General features: G+C 40.7%; 1 pseudogene; it reads left to right on the top strand.

The window, feature by feature from the left end:
• Positions 1-1,003: 1,003 nt before the first annotated feature.
• LOC143645034 (heterogeneous nuclear ribonucleoprotein Q-like) overlaps positions 1,004-14,934 on the top strand; it is a 47,160-nt pseudogene continuing 33,229 nt past the window's right edge.

The following is a 14,934-nucleotide window of genomic DNA, read 5'->3' on the forward strand; positions in this document are numbered from 1 at the left end:
AGGGGCCGGTAGAGATCCATTTAAAGTAGAGAGGCAGTATAACATGAGATTTTACAGACAAATCTTGATTTGGATTCCCAATATATATTACTAGTTATGTATTCTTGGGCAAATCTCTTATTGAGCTTTGGCTTCTTTATCCATAAAACCAAGATAATGTCTACCTCTTGTTCTGTGACATGGCTGGCATTGGGGTGTGGCCAGCCTGCTCTATGCAAGCCATTATTTGCATTTTACAAGTAAGAAAACAAGCTGAAAAGTCTAAGAGATTTGCCCAGAATCACACAGCTAGTTCATGCTCAGGCCGGGGCTGGAAGGCAGACCTCAGGCTCCTAGGTCCATGCTCTCACTGTTACAACAACGGTGTTTGCAGCAGCCTGGGGGAGGGGGGTTGTCAGCCCTCCTGCTTCCACCACTGCCCAGGCCTCAAACCGCAAGGTTCGGGCTCGGCTATTACACCAGATGAACTCAGACTCAGCCACAGCCCGTGAGGCCTCCAGTGACTCCCTGCCCGGCCCACATCCTGCCCCAGCTCTCCAAATTTCTTTCCTCCATCCATTAAGGCGCGTGACCTCCCAAACAGCCTTCTCCTCGGTCAGGTGGCCGATGGGCCTGCTGCAGAGTAGAAAAATCTCTTGGAGGTGGAAACTGCAAGGTTTCCTGATCACTGAGCCCATGTGGCCTTTGTGGGACCTCAGATTCCTCCTTTCCTATCCTTTAAAGTTCCTCACTTAAGCTTGATGCCGATGTCATGTTGACAAAACTTTTGAATTAAAAGTTTTAAATAAATTAAAAATGATGGCAAAGCGCACAGATCTCTTGGATCACAGGCCACTACTCCCTTCCCTTTTCAGCGATCCTTGCTTCTGATGGGTCCTTAGAACAGAGGAATCATTCTGTCTGATTCAACTCCCTGGTTGTCCCTCAATGTCAACGTGACCCCTCTGTGCCTCAGTTTCCTCGTCTGTAAAATGGGGAAATAATATTCTCTGCCAATATCACGATGGGGATATTGTGAGTATAAATGAATTGATTTGTTAAAGCACTTATAAAAATATCTGGAGCAAAGTAAACCCATAATAAATATTGTCTTCCTATTGCTATTATTAGGAATACTAGCTTCTCTCTCTTTAAATGGAAAGCTACCATGGATCTCCATCTGCCCCATAATAGGTGTTTTCCCCTCTTTCCCCTGATAACTAAATATGTGTTCATGTGTGTGCTAACAAGGTAGTCTTTCATTGTTACCTGGCATCCAGTGTCTGATCTAGGGAGAAGCTCCCAGCTGGGCAGGCCCAGACTTGTCTAACTCTCTGAGCCTCACTGTCCCTCTCTGCCGAATTGATCTAATCATGGGTGTCCTGGTACAGCTAAAAGAATTACCTGAAATAGCATCAGAGAACACATGGTAGAGAATCTCCCTTCTGCCTGATTATCTGCCTAGGTAACTTGACTGATTTTAGGTGTATCACAAGAAATGTTCAATTTCTGTAGGTCAAAAACATTCAGATCTCAGCAATTTCATATGGTTCCAATGTAATAGCAATAATTGTAATTTAGAAAACACAATCATAGCCAGCATTTATGTAATGCTTCCACGTGCCAGGCACTGTCAGTTTTGGTTGACATGGATGATGCCATTTTATTTTTGTTGTTGTTGTTTTATGCCATTTTATTTTTAGAGTCCTATTAAATATGGATTATCATCCCCATGCATCAAAAGAAGCAATCAAGGCATGTAGAAATGTAGTAAATGTGTAGAAGTAATAAAACACGGCTAGTAAATGGTAAAGCTGGGATCCAAACCAGGGAGTATAATTTCAGAGCTCACATGCCCCATTTCCAAGATCTGGGACCTGGTCCCTGACCCCCGAGCAGTGGCTAAGCTCCTCCTGCCTGATGTGGGGATGCCCTGATTGCTCCCTTGGTCTGTTCGAGTCCCCGACTCTGGCCTACTCCTAGTTTCTCCATCTCAATGTCCTGTCTGTCCAAGGGACTCCCATTCTACCGTTCATGGTGGACCTCCCTGATGAAAAGTGCTTCTCCAAATAGCAACCCATGGCCTGCGCTGACCTACAGTCATGTCATGTTCTGCCTACAGTGCTGCTCCTTGCTCCTTCAGCTAAGTCTGTCCCCTCAGACCCTTCCCCAATCCCGAGAGGGTTGCAGGACCAGGCCCCGGCCCTGCCCTGTCTATCCTTTCCTGCTGTCTTAAATAGATCATACCTAGCCCTGCTCATGCATATGACACTGTGGGGAGAGGCCTGAGGGACGCACAGAGTATTAGACCTGGTCCCTGCCTGCAAAGGTGCTGGCAAGCTCATTGGTAGACAGAATACAGGGAAAGAAAGGCAAGGTCATGCACACTGAGATGATCAAGTGGCACGAGCATGTGTTATGCAGTAAAGGCCTAGCATCAGTGCCTAGCATCAGGGAGACAATGAAGTATCACCATCAAGTGACAGCCCAAACAGTCCCTGTTATCATCTGCCAAAAGCCCAGATTGCCAGAATTGAAGGGAGCCTAAGAGAGGTACAAATTGAATTTACCAAAGAGGATCAAGGCGGCAAAGCAGCTTTGTGGAGAATCATTTCACCGTCTAGCTCACTCCACGTAAAAGCAGAATCCTATTCCTGCCCCAACTGTGTATGACCCCAAGCCTTTCATACCGGAGTCCAGGGAATCTAATTAAGCTGTCCTCAGTGCCTAGCCTGTCTGGGGCATGGTAAACTACAGTCTAAAAGGCCACATTCTTTTGTATTGACCCCACTCAAAACATGCATTCTCAGGAGATTTTTTCCCAGCCTCTCTGCTGCTAGATGAGCCTCATTTATCTGTAGCCATTAAGTCTATCCACAGGCAGGTAGCAGGCATGACCAGGAATTCAATCTGAGCCAGTGAAACAAGATATTTCCTCCATCCTTTGCTCATCTAAATAGGGAAAGCATCCAATGGTGCAGAGAGCAGTCAGTAGCCCAAAACCCTTTCTCTTCCCATGTGTGGGAAACACAGAAATTATTTGCTGCCGATAATATGGGCCAAGGTTAAATTCAAAGTCTTTAATATGCTGATGAAGCCAGTCTAACTTTATGTCTCCTTCACATCTTGAAGGCTATTAAGGAATCTGTTCTGGAAGATGGGGGTGGAGGGAGGAGACCAGAGACTTACTGGGTAGAGATATACCAAACGATCAGGGTCTCTATTTCCATACAAGGCTACACTGCAGACATACATCTTTCACTTCCAGAAGTCCTCAGAAACTTCTATTTCCAAACCCCATTCCAAAGACACTCTATCTGTGTACATCAGAATTTCTTCACTATGTCCAACTTCTATTCATCTAAGATAATTTATTACTGATGATCGCCTTTGAGACTGAGCTTCTGTTGTTCAGTAAGATTTTGGAAATCAGCTTTGGAACTCAACAGCCAGCCCTGTTCACCGCCACTGGTAGAAGTAGCCAGTGGATCAGGTTTGAGGAGAAAAGCAATAGTCAAGGCACTATACTACAGATACTATACATTACCATAGATGGGTTACATTTACACCTATGGAACTTGATCTTGACCAGAGATCAAAAAGCCCACTAGTTTCAGAGTCACTAATTTCTGTGATGGCTTCTCACATGTCTTCTGTAGGTAGCTGTTGTTGGCATGATATCGTGTAGTGTCTGTGTTGTGGTATAATCTTCACTGGGCTCGCAGTCAGAAGACAAAGGTTTCAAACCTAATCTCAAACAGTTGCTAGCAATGAGCAACTCATCTGCCCATTTAAACTTTTGAAGCTTCAGTACCTTCATGTGTAAAATAGGAGGGAATAAGGTTCTCTTAGAGTTATAGTGAAATATAAATAAGATAAACATGTGGGAGGGTTGTGAACAATTCTGTGCAAAGCAGAATTAGTGTACTAGTTATCATTGTTGCTGGAAATGGCTATTAAATGCATGGGTTACTTAAAAGACTTCTAATTCTGGCCTCTACAAGGACACGTAAAGAATGCGGGTGCAAGAATTGTCTGCCAAAGTCACTTTTGGAGGATGGTGTGAATTTTAAGTGAAATTTCAAGACTGAAAATATATCTTCAAGGCAGTAGAAAACAGAACAAGTTACATGGGTCTAAAAGGACTTGACTGGGATTTGTAAATAATAACTGGACTGATTTATGATTTTGAGGATAAAGAAGATTGGTTCTTTGTGATTTATTCCCCAGATGCTATTCAGGAAAGGGCTAATCAGTAAAATCCATCTGTGGGTTGTGAAATACTTAGTGCTCATTTGCACAGGTGCTTTACCATGAAAAAAAAAAGTCCATTTATAAAAGGGACAGCAGGCAGCAAGAAGCACCAACCTGCTCATCCATCTTCAGAAAGCAATAAGCAATGAAAGGACTAACCCCACAGGGTAGGTAATATTTTTTTAAAAGTTGAATTTGACTTTTCAAGTTTGCTCGTTCTTTAGAAAGTTTATTTGGTGGAGGTAACTCAAGAAGTTTGGGGTGGGGGTGGGGAACTTTTTTCTCTTTCTTTTGAACTATACATCTTAGCGTCTCAGGGGCCCAACCAAAAGCAGTTTTGCTGTTTCTGTAAGAAAGTCCTAAATCTTCATTTCAGTGGATATTCTGGTAGCCTATCTTGTTATTATGTCAAGGGTCCTGAGGTACCAGCTAAAGATGGTTACAGAAATACACAAACCACACACCTAGGCCTAATTAGAATGTAAGTTCATCAAGGGGAGGGATTTTTTTTTTTTTTTACATTTTTTTAAGTGTGGAAAATAACATATATAGAAAAAAAGGGATACATTTCCAAGTACATTTTAACAAGTACTTATACAACAGATTTTAAAGTTTGGTATGGGTTACAGTTCCATGATTTTTCATTTCTTCTTCTAGCTGCTCCAAGACACTGGAAACCAAAAGGAATATCAATATATTGATTCAGCAGTTATACTCATTTATTAAATCCTATCTTCTCTATTATACTCTTCCTTCTCTTTTTTTTCCATTTTTTGTTAAAAATAGCATATATACAAGAAAGCAATAAATTTCAAAGAACATCACAACAATTTGTTGCAGAACAGATTTCAGAGTTTGGTATGGGTTACAAGTCCACAATTTTAGGTTTTTATTTCTAGCTGCTCTAAGGGACTGGGAACTAAAAGAAGGGGGAGGGATTTTTATTTGTTTTGTTCATGACTTTATTCTCATCACCAAAAAGAGTTCTAGCATACAATAGGTGCTCAATAACTATTTTTCAAATGAATGAATACTTGCCCAAGATGAATTCACAACAAACTTACACAACTGGTGATGGAAGAGCAGCCAGTTTCTCATGCTAGGGAAACATATACATAGAACATACATTCTTTAGACCTGGAGATGACTAATTTTCTAGATGTTATGTTTAACACATATACCGTTGGAGAGAAAACATTTAATGGCTCTTGTGCCTTAGGTCTAAATATCATGTCCAGAATGCTATGAATATATTTGGTTTAGGGAAACCTTAAAATTTGAGAAAACAAGCATGTAAGTAATGGAAATTATCAGAACTGATGTGACATTTATTTTTTTGTTTATTTTATTTTATTTTTGATGTGACAGACTGAGCAGTCAAAGAGTTTCAAAATCTTAAAAAAAATAATAATTGTATTATATTCATGGAATTTCACCACCAGGTTCCAGGCCCTAGTTAAATTACTGTTTTCTTACTTTATTTCTTAAGTTAAACTTAAAAAAATATTTTACCTGACTTGCTGACTTGATGTTTAATTTGGCACCTTTTTGTGAGCCCTTGTAAAATTGCACGCTTTAGGTTTTAGAAATATAGCTATTGGCACATGACACTTTCCAAAGACTCTCCATGTGCATCACCTTATTTAAAACACCTATGTGAAGACTGAGATTACCAAACCATCCAGTGTGATGGTTGGATTCAGGTGTCAACTTGACTGGGTGATGATGCCTAGTTGCTTGGTCTGGCAAGCACTGGACTAACCATTCCTGCAAAGATATTTTGTGACTGGTTGATAAACCAGAACGTTGGCTTATTAAATTATCAATCAGTCGATTGCTGCTGTGGCTGATTACATCTATAATCAACTAAGGTGTGTCTCCCACTGGATAATCTGATCCACTGAAGACTTTTAAGGAAAAAGAGAGACTTTTTCACTGTTTTTTTCAGTCAGTGAGCTTCTCCTGTGGAGTTTGTCAAGACCCTTCATGGGAGCTGCCAGCTTCACAGCCTGCCCTATGGATTGTGGACTCTTCCATTCCCATGGTTGCATGAGACACTTGAAAATCTCATATTTACAGATATCTCCTGTTGGTTCTGCTTCTCTAGAAAACCCTGACTAATACATTCAGTTTTAATTTTTCCTTTTCCTCCAAAGCTTGCTGTGAGTTTCTAATATCTGTTCCCTGGGGTCTCCTTTAGCATAGACTAATATAAATAGAGGAGAAGAGCTGGAATTAAGATATCCCATAAGTCACTGAAATTTGGGTTCTGTGTATGTTCACCTCTAATATCCCTGAATTGAACAAAAAAGTAAATTTGGGGCAGGTAGCAACAGTTCTAAAGTCTTCATTCCCCAATCCTAGGCATTGACAACCTTGCAAAGAAGCTAATGAGAAAGTCTGTTTCTGTGTGTGTGTGTGTGTGTGTATGAGTGTGTGTGTAAGAAAGATCAGACCACAGAAATTTGACCTGGGGTAGAGTCTAGGCATCAGCATTTTTCAGAGCTGCATAGATTATTCTTTTATACAGCCATAGTTGAGAACCACCAGGCCGTGTATTACATCAGGCTGGACTGAAGACAGAATTTATCATTTATGAAGTTGTTTGATCTTGAACTGGGGCAATTTATACATATCATTTTCTAGCCTTTAGAAAAGAAAAAAGTCTTTGAGTTTTAGATGGTGATTGAAATTTGAGTTTATCTTCTCTCCCTCTTGAGTCCCTGACTAAAATGAGAGTAAAAGCTGTAAACCCATAAGAAGAGGTAGAACAGAGGGGAAGAAAGAACAGGCAAGAGACACCAACACATTTCTGGAAAATGGAATGCAAACAGGAATAGAAACTTACCTCACAGAGCTAGGAAATCTAAAGCCTAAGTGTTTACAAAGTGTAAACACTTTACAAAGGGGAATGTTAATGAGAATCAAGCTGATTTGTACTCAGGAATCCTTGAAAAGGCTCAGTGTGCTGGTTTGAAATGATGTATGTACCCTAGAAAAACCATGTTTTAATCCTAATCTCATTTTGTAAAGGCAGTCATTTCTTCTAATCCCATATTCAGTATTGTACGTTTGAAACTGTAATTAGATAATCTCCCTGGAGATGTGACTCATCAAGAGTGGTTGTTAAACTGGATTAGGTGTGTCTCCACCCGTTTGGGTGGATCTTGATTGGTTTCTGAAGTCCTATAAAAGAGGAAACATTTTGGAGAATGAGAGATTTGGAAAGAGCAGAGAATGCTGTAGCACCATGAAGCAGAGTCCACCAGCCAGCGACCTTTGGAGATGAAGAAGGAAAATGCCTCCTGAGGAACTTCATGAAACAGGAAGCCAGGAGAGAAAGCTAGCAGATGATGCCATGTTCGCCATGTGCCCTTCCAGCCGAGAGAGAAGTCCTGACTGTGTTCAGCATGTGCCTTCTCACTTGAGAGAGAGAGACGCTGAACTTCATCAGCCTTCTTGAACCAAGGTATCTTTCCCTGGATGCCTTTGATGGGACATTTCTATAGACTTGCTTTAATTAGGACATTTTCTTGGCCTGAGAACTGTAAATTAGCAACTTATAAAATTCCCCTTTTTAAAAGCCATTCTGTTTCTGGTATATTGCATTCCAGCAGCTAACAAACTAGAAAAAACTCAGCAATTGGAGACCTCAGATACTGACAAAGACAAAGAGCTAGAGGATTAGGTTGGAAGTTTACATAGTGGACAGTTCGTTCCCCAAGTCCTGTCCCCCCACCTGAAACCTAGGGGACCTCCCTCTCCTCCATCATGGAAGTAGCTGGTTTATTCTCTAGAGAAATCAAGAATATTCAGACAGGATACAAGCACAGTGGAGGACAGGAAAGAGGCACTGTATTTGACAGACAGGGATTTGGTGGAAGTCTGGATAATCAACTTGGGGCACCCACCCTTCTTCAACTGCTCAGCCTCAAGAATACAGACTGCCAAATAAATTCTTCCCAGGCAAAAGACTGGAAGACCTTTCTCTGGAGACATGAAAAGGCCTCAGGATAAATACTTGCTGAAGAGGGCATTTGAAACACACACAAACAACTGGTACCTGCCTCCTGACCTCACAATGAAGTCACAGTCTGACAAGCCAAGTCGTGGACCATTCCGAAGAGGCTGATCTGCTTTTTAGAGGCTTATTCTGAATGAATAGTTAAAAATCTCCTGAGAGTTGAAGAGAGTTTCTATGCAGTTACCACAAACCCACATGGAAGACATGGAAGCCAAAGAAATAGCAACAAAAAAGATGTAAAATTTATAATTAGTTCACTCAAAAACAGCAGAACAGTCTCTTCAATAAATGGTGCTGGGAAAACTGGATATCCATAACCAAAACAAAGAAGAAGGATCCCTATCTCATACCCTACACAAAAAATGAACTCAAAATGGATCAAAGACCTAAATATAAGAACCAGTACTATAAAACTCCTAGAAGAAAATGCAGGGAGATATCCTCAAGATCTAGTGATAGGTGGTAGTTTCTTAGACTTTACATCCAAAGCACAGCAGTGAAAGAAAAAATAGATAAGTGGGAACTACTCAAAATTTAACATTTCTGAGCTTCAAAGAACTTTGTCAAAAGGGTGAAAAGATAACTGACTCAATGGGAAAAAATATTTTGAAACCACATATCTGATAAGGGTTTGATATCCAGAATATATAAAGAAACGCTACAACTCAACTGTAAAAAGAAAAACTACCCAGTTAAAATATGGACAAAAGACATGAATAGACATTTTTGCAAAAGAGGAAATACAGATGGCTAAAAAGCATATGAAAAGATGCTCAGCTTCACTAGCAATAGGGAAATGCAAATCAAAACCACAGTGAGATATCATCTCAGACTCATTAGAATGGCCGCTATTAAACAAACAGGAAACTATCAAATGTTGGAGAGGATGTGGAAAAATAGGAATACTTATTCGCTGCCAATGGGAATGTAAAATGGTACAACTGCTATAGGGGACAGTTAAGCAGTTCCTTAGGAAACTATTATAGAGTTGCCTTAACCTGGCAATCCCATTACTCAGTGTATACCCAGAAGATCTGAAAGCAGGGACACAAATAGACATCTGCACACCAATGTTCACAGCAGCATTACACACAACTGCCAAAAGGCAGAAACAACCCAAGCATCAATCAACAGATTAAGAGATAAACAAAATATACTGTATACATACAGTGGAATATTATTCATCAGTAAGAAGGAATGAAATCCTGAAACACACAACAACATGGATGAACCCTGAAGGCATTATGTTATGTGAAATAAATCAGACACAAAAGGATAAATATTGTTTGCCTTCACTGATATGAACTCATTGTAATACATAAACTCATAGATATAAAATATAGAATATAGGGTACCAGGACATAGAATGAGGCTAAAGAATGGAGATCAGTTGCTTCACATGTACAGAATGTTTAACTAGGTCGAAACTAAATGTTTGGAAATGAAGAGAGGTGAAGGTAAAGCATGTGATTATGAGAATATTCAACAGTATTGAACTGTGTGTGAATGTAGGAGAAAGAGGAAGTTTTGAGTCATGTATGTCACCAGAAGGAAAGTTGGAAGTTAAAACATGGGAATGTGTAACACAGTGAATCTTGTGGTGGACAATGCCTAGGATAGTATTTTTAAAGTTCTTTCATGAACCAGAACAATCTAGCACAGCCGTCATAGTTCAGCACTGTTGCAAGGAGTTAATAATAAAGGGTATATGGGGGAAAATGTATCTATCACAAACAATGAATTATAGTTAATAGTAATATTTTAATATTCTTTCACAACAGTAACAAATTGTGCTGGTTTGAAAGGAAGCATGCCCCCTAAGAAAAGCCATGTTTTAATATAAATCCCATTTCTTAAAGGTAGAATAATCCCTATTCAATATTGTATATTTGAAACTGTAATGAGATCATTTCCCTGGTTGATGTGATTTAGCTAAGAATGGTTGTTAAACTGGATTAGGGGATGACATGTCTCCACCCATTTGAGTGGGTCTTGATTAGTTTCTGAAGTCCTATAAAAGAGGAAACATTTTGGAGAATGAGAGATTCAGAGAGAGCAGAATGATGTAGCCATGAGATGCTGAGAGTCCACGAGCCAGCAACCTTTGGAGATGAAGAAGGAAAACGCCTCCCAGGGAGCTTCATGAAACAGGAAGCCAGGAGATAAAGCTAGCAGATGATGCTGTGTATGCCATGTGCCCTTCCAGATGTGAGAGAGAAGCCCTGACTGTGTTCACCATGTGCCATCTCACTTGAGAGAGAAACCCTGAGCTTCATCAGCCTTCTTGAACCAAGGTACCTTTCCCTGGATGCCTTTGATTGGACATTTCTATAGACTTGTTGTAATTGGGACATTTTCTCGGCCTTAGAACTGTAAACTAGTAACTCATTACGTTACCCCTTTTAAAAGCCATTCCGTTTCTGGTATATTGCATTCCGGCAGCTAGCAAACTAGAGCACAAATGTACCACACCAATACTCTAGGTCAATAAGAGGAGGGATAAAGTATATGGGAAGTTTTGGGTTTCCTTTTTAATTTTATTCCTCTTCTGGAGTAATGAAAATGTTCATGGGTGTCTTATGGACAACTATGTGATGATGCTACGAGCCAGTGATTATATACTTTGGATGGTTTGTGTGTTGTCTGAATATAGCTCAAGAAAATGGCATTTTTTTTAAAAAAGGAAGCACAGAGGAAAATTAAATAAATTGCCATGTAGGTTACCATTACACAGTTTTGTTTTGTTTTAATTAAGACTAATAAATAAACCATTGGAAAACAAGAAAGAGTTCTTGGGAAGCAAAAGTATGATGCTTTGGTAGCTAGTCTCCAAAGCTGGACTCCAGCGGCCTGTGACTGCCAGCATCTATGCCCTCCTGACCCTCCTGCCCTGTGATTCTCTCTAGACCTAGAATGGGGAGGAGTGATGCTGCATCTATTTCAGGTCTAGGCCTCGGCAGCTTCTGCTCCTGTGCTTTGGGAAGCCCGAGCTGCCACATAGTCTTGCCCTTCTGCTGAAAACATCATGTGGAGAGACCATACTGAGTGGTCATGAGGGCAATGAGAGGCTCTAGACTTCATCAAGAGAGAGGCCCCGTCCTCCCACATCCCAACTAAGCCGTCTTCATCTACGCGGCCAACATGTCAGATAAACGAGTGAGGCCACGTGGACTATTCCAGCCCCATCTGCCCCAAGACCACACGAGAGACCCCCAAATGATACAGCTCTGCCCCAGTCAACACGCGGAATGATGAAACATTAGTAAGTGTTTGACATTTTAAGCCATGTGGTTATGGATGGTGTATATGGTGGTTTGGAGCTGCATGTACTCCGAGAAAAAATATATATTTTCTTAAACTCAATCCAGTCCTGTGGGTGTGAACCCATTTTTGATGAGGTTACTTCAGTTAAGGTATGGCCCAGGTCAGTTGGGATGGGCCCTCTTATTGGAGTCCTTTATAGGCAGAATGAAATGGACACACTGAGAGTAAGCCAGAAGCTGAAGGGAGAAGCCAGAAGCTGAACATCAATGGACCCAGAAGAGAAATGAGAGATCAGGAGATGCCACCATGTGCCTTGCCATGTGACAACTGAAGGACCAAGGATTGCCAGCAGCTAGCCCCAGAAGACCACAGACTTTAGGGAGAAAGCATCACTTTTAATGTTGCCTTGATTTGGACTTTCTTTTAGCCTCAAAACCATGAGCAAATAAATTCCAATTGTATAAGTAGAACCATTGCTTGAGTTGGTATTAGCTTAAGCAGCATAGGAAAGTAAAATAGCATGTTACACAACAGTTGATAACCAAAATGGTTGCCAAAAAAGAAAAAAAGACTTTGAATGGCATCAGACTTCTTATAACACTGAAGTCTAGAAGACAGTGGAGCAATAGCTTTAAAAGCTGGAGAGTGGGGAGGATTATTTCAATCTAGAATTTTGCACTAAGCAAAATTAGCGATCAGTAGAGACTAGAATAAAGAAGATTTCAGAAAATTACCTCCTATGCCATCTGCCTCAGGGAGCTATTGGCATGTGAGTCACTGAAATGAAGGATTAAACTGAAAATTCTCAGGGTGGGGGGGGGGGTGTGATTTTGCTCCCCAAGGGATATTGGGCACTGTCTGAAGACATTTTTGGTTATTGCAACTTGAGGGGAGGAGGGATGCAGCTGGTATCTAGTAGGTAGAGTCCAGGGATGCTGCTGAGCATCCCACAAGCACAGCACAGCCCTCCACAAGGAATTAACTCACCCAAAATGTTCAAAGACTGAGAAACCCTGGACTAAACCAAGAAAGATCTTGTTAGGCAATAAGATCTCCAACACAGTAGAGTTGCAAAGGGACGCCCCAGCGTGGTAGGGTCTAGAGGGCAACCAGACCAGATTGGAAAAGGAGGACAAAGTTTCCAAGAGCAATATATCCAGGAGAAACAAAACATGGAACTGTACTAATACTAATTATTTAGCTATATGGAAAATAGCACTGATACAGGGAGTCACAGTTCTTTTGAAGAGTGGAAAGATTTGGTGCAAAGGTCATAAAAAAAATAGACAAATTTTAAAATGAAGCAACTATTAACTTCAGAAAAAATGAAAAACTGTACAAGAGAGGAAATATAGTTATACTTTCTTGAATCAATAAGAGAGTATTCCATAGTAATAATAACATAATCATAAAGTAATGAGAATAGAAAACACACATACATATACATAGGTCATTATTAGCAGTATTCTAAGTGTTTTTCCTCCGTTAATTCATAAAAAAAATTGGTGAGGTAGTTTTTATTATCCCCAGGAAAGGCACAGAGATATCAAGTAATTTGCCTGAGGTTGCACAGCTACAAGTGGCAGGATCAGGATTTGAACCCAAGAAGTCTGACTACAGAATCTAAGCTTTTACCTAGTATGCTGTGCTGCTTACTGATTTAAATTTAAAATGTGGATATTTATCCAAAATGCATTGGTAAGGCAGGCCAGCCAGCCATGACTCTGCATGTTCCCCCGCAGCTACTAAATATTTGAAATATCACCCCTGGAACCAGAGTGGGAGGATGGAGAAGTGGGAATCAGTGTAAAAGTGCTAAATCCTCTTCTGCTGTAATAGGAAATTAATACATCTAAAATTGAGAAATAGAGATATAACAGCATAAGCATATTGTTTTGAAATATGGAGGAAAATATCAGAAGAAACAGCTAATAGAGATTAAACTGGCTGCCCTGAGGGGATGGGATTTAGGAGTGGAGAGTGATAAAGCAGGGGAGAGCTTTCATTCCTGTAAATCTTGTACTATTTAGCTTTAAAAGTATGTACTTGTATTACACTGATAAAAATTATAAAAATTTTAAAATTTAATAGAAGCTGATTAGCTTAGAATTATTTAGGCTTGTCTTGCCTGGAAACGGGCATAATCCAATGATTCTTAAAGTGGCCTTCCAGGCTAAGAACCATAGAAATAAGAATATTTAGTCTCCGGGAAGGCCTAAGTTGACTTTCCCAGGTAAAACAGAAGAGGAGAGGCACTTGTCTTGAGCCACTTAAGATTCTGAAGGATCCATCGAAGCTGGAAGCATCTGACTGGCCTACACTTCCTACGCGTGTGGCACTTCCATAAAAGGCCAACGTGCAGTCCAGAGGAGCTCCTTTATGGAGAGAGCAGTATCTTAGTGGGAAGGGATCCTTTCTGAGGGAAGAAGACTGATTAGCACCCTCCATACATAGGTGAAGTTAAATCATACCAAGGGAAGGAAGTTTCAGTGAGAAAATCAGGTCTCATTCCACTTACATTGCAAATGAAGATGAAGTACAACCATCGGGAAACTGTTTTAGATTTTTTTTAAACTTACCCATTTATTGGCTTTTCATTAAACCTTTCTTCCTTGCTTTTCAATGGTTCAGATACCACTTCTGCACCACTTACTATCTTCTCAGCCCACTAGCTCTGGGACCTTAGACTGGGAGTTCCAGTTCTACTTACTGTTAACAAATCACTCTACTAGACTCTGACAAGCTTCATGCGGGCACAACTATGTATGCTTTGCCTCATGCCTGAGCTGGAAACACTTAGCTCTTGTCCAGGAGATTCCTTGTTGACACTGGGGTGAGAAACCACTGGACCAAGTGGGCAGTTACCTAAGAGCCATTCACAAGTGTGGGAGCAATGACTTCTATGTGACAGACTTTGGGCCAGTGGAAAATGGATGCTCTGCCAGTTTGAATCACTTATGTAGCTCAGAAAAGCCAAGTTTTAATCCTGAAACAATCTTGTGGGGGGGCGGGGATTTCTCTTAATGCTGATTCAATATCGTAGGGCAGAAATTTTGATTAGATTATCTCCACAGGGATGTGACACACCCAATTGTGTGTGACTTTGATTAGATAGAGATGTGACTTCACTCATTTCAGGTGGTTCTTGACTAGTTTACTGGAATCCTTGAAAGGAGGAAACATTCTGTAGAGAGCCAAAAATGACAGAAACTTCAGAGCTCACAGAGAAAGCAGATGTAGGTGCTTGGAGAACATTTGCTTCAGAAAACAGAGACATAGATATTCGAGATGCTTGGAGCCCAGCCGACATCACCATGAGATGTCAAGCAAGCCAGAACCTGGAGAAAGCCAAGGGAAACCAGCCCCAGAGAAGCAAAGTGAGGAACCCCCACAGGGACAGTGGGTGAAAGCCC

The sequence above is a fragment of the Tamandua tetradactyla genome, chromosome 8, assembly GCF_023851605.1.
Source record: "Tamandua tetradactyla isolate mTamTet1 chromosome 8, mTamTet1.pri, whole genome shotgun sequence".
NCBI lineage: Eukaryota > Metazoa > Chordata > Mammalia > Pilosa > Myrmecophagidae > Tamandua > Tamandua tetradactyla.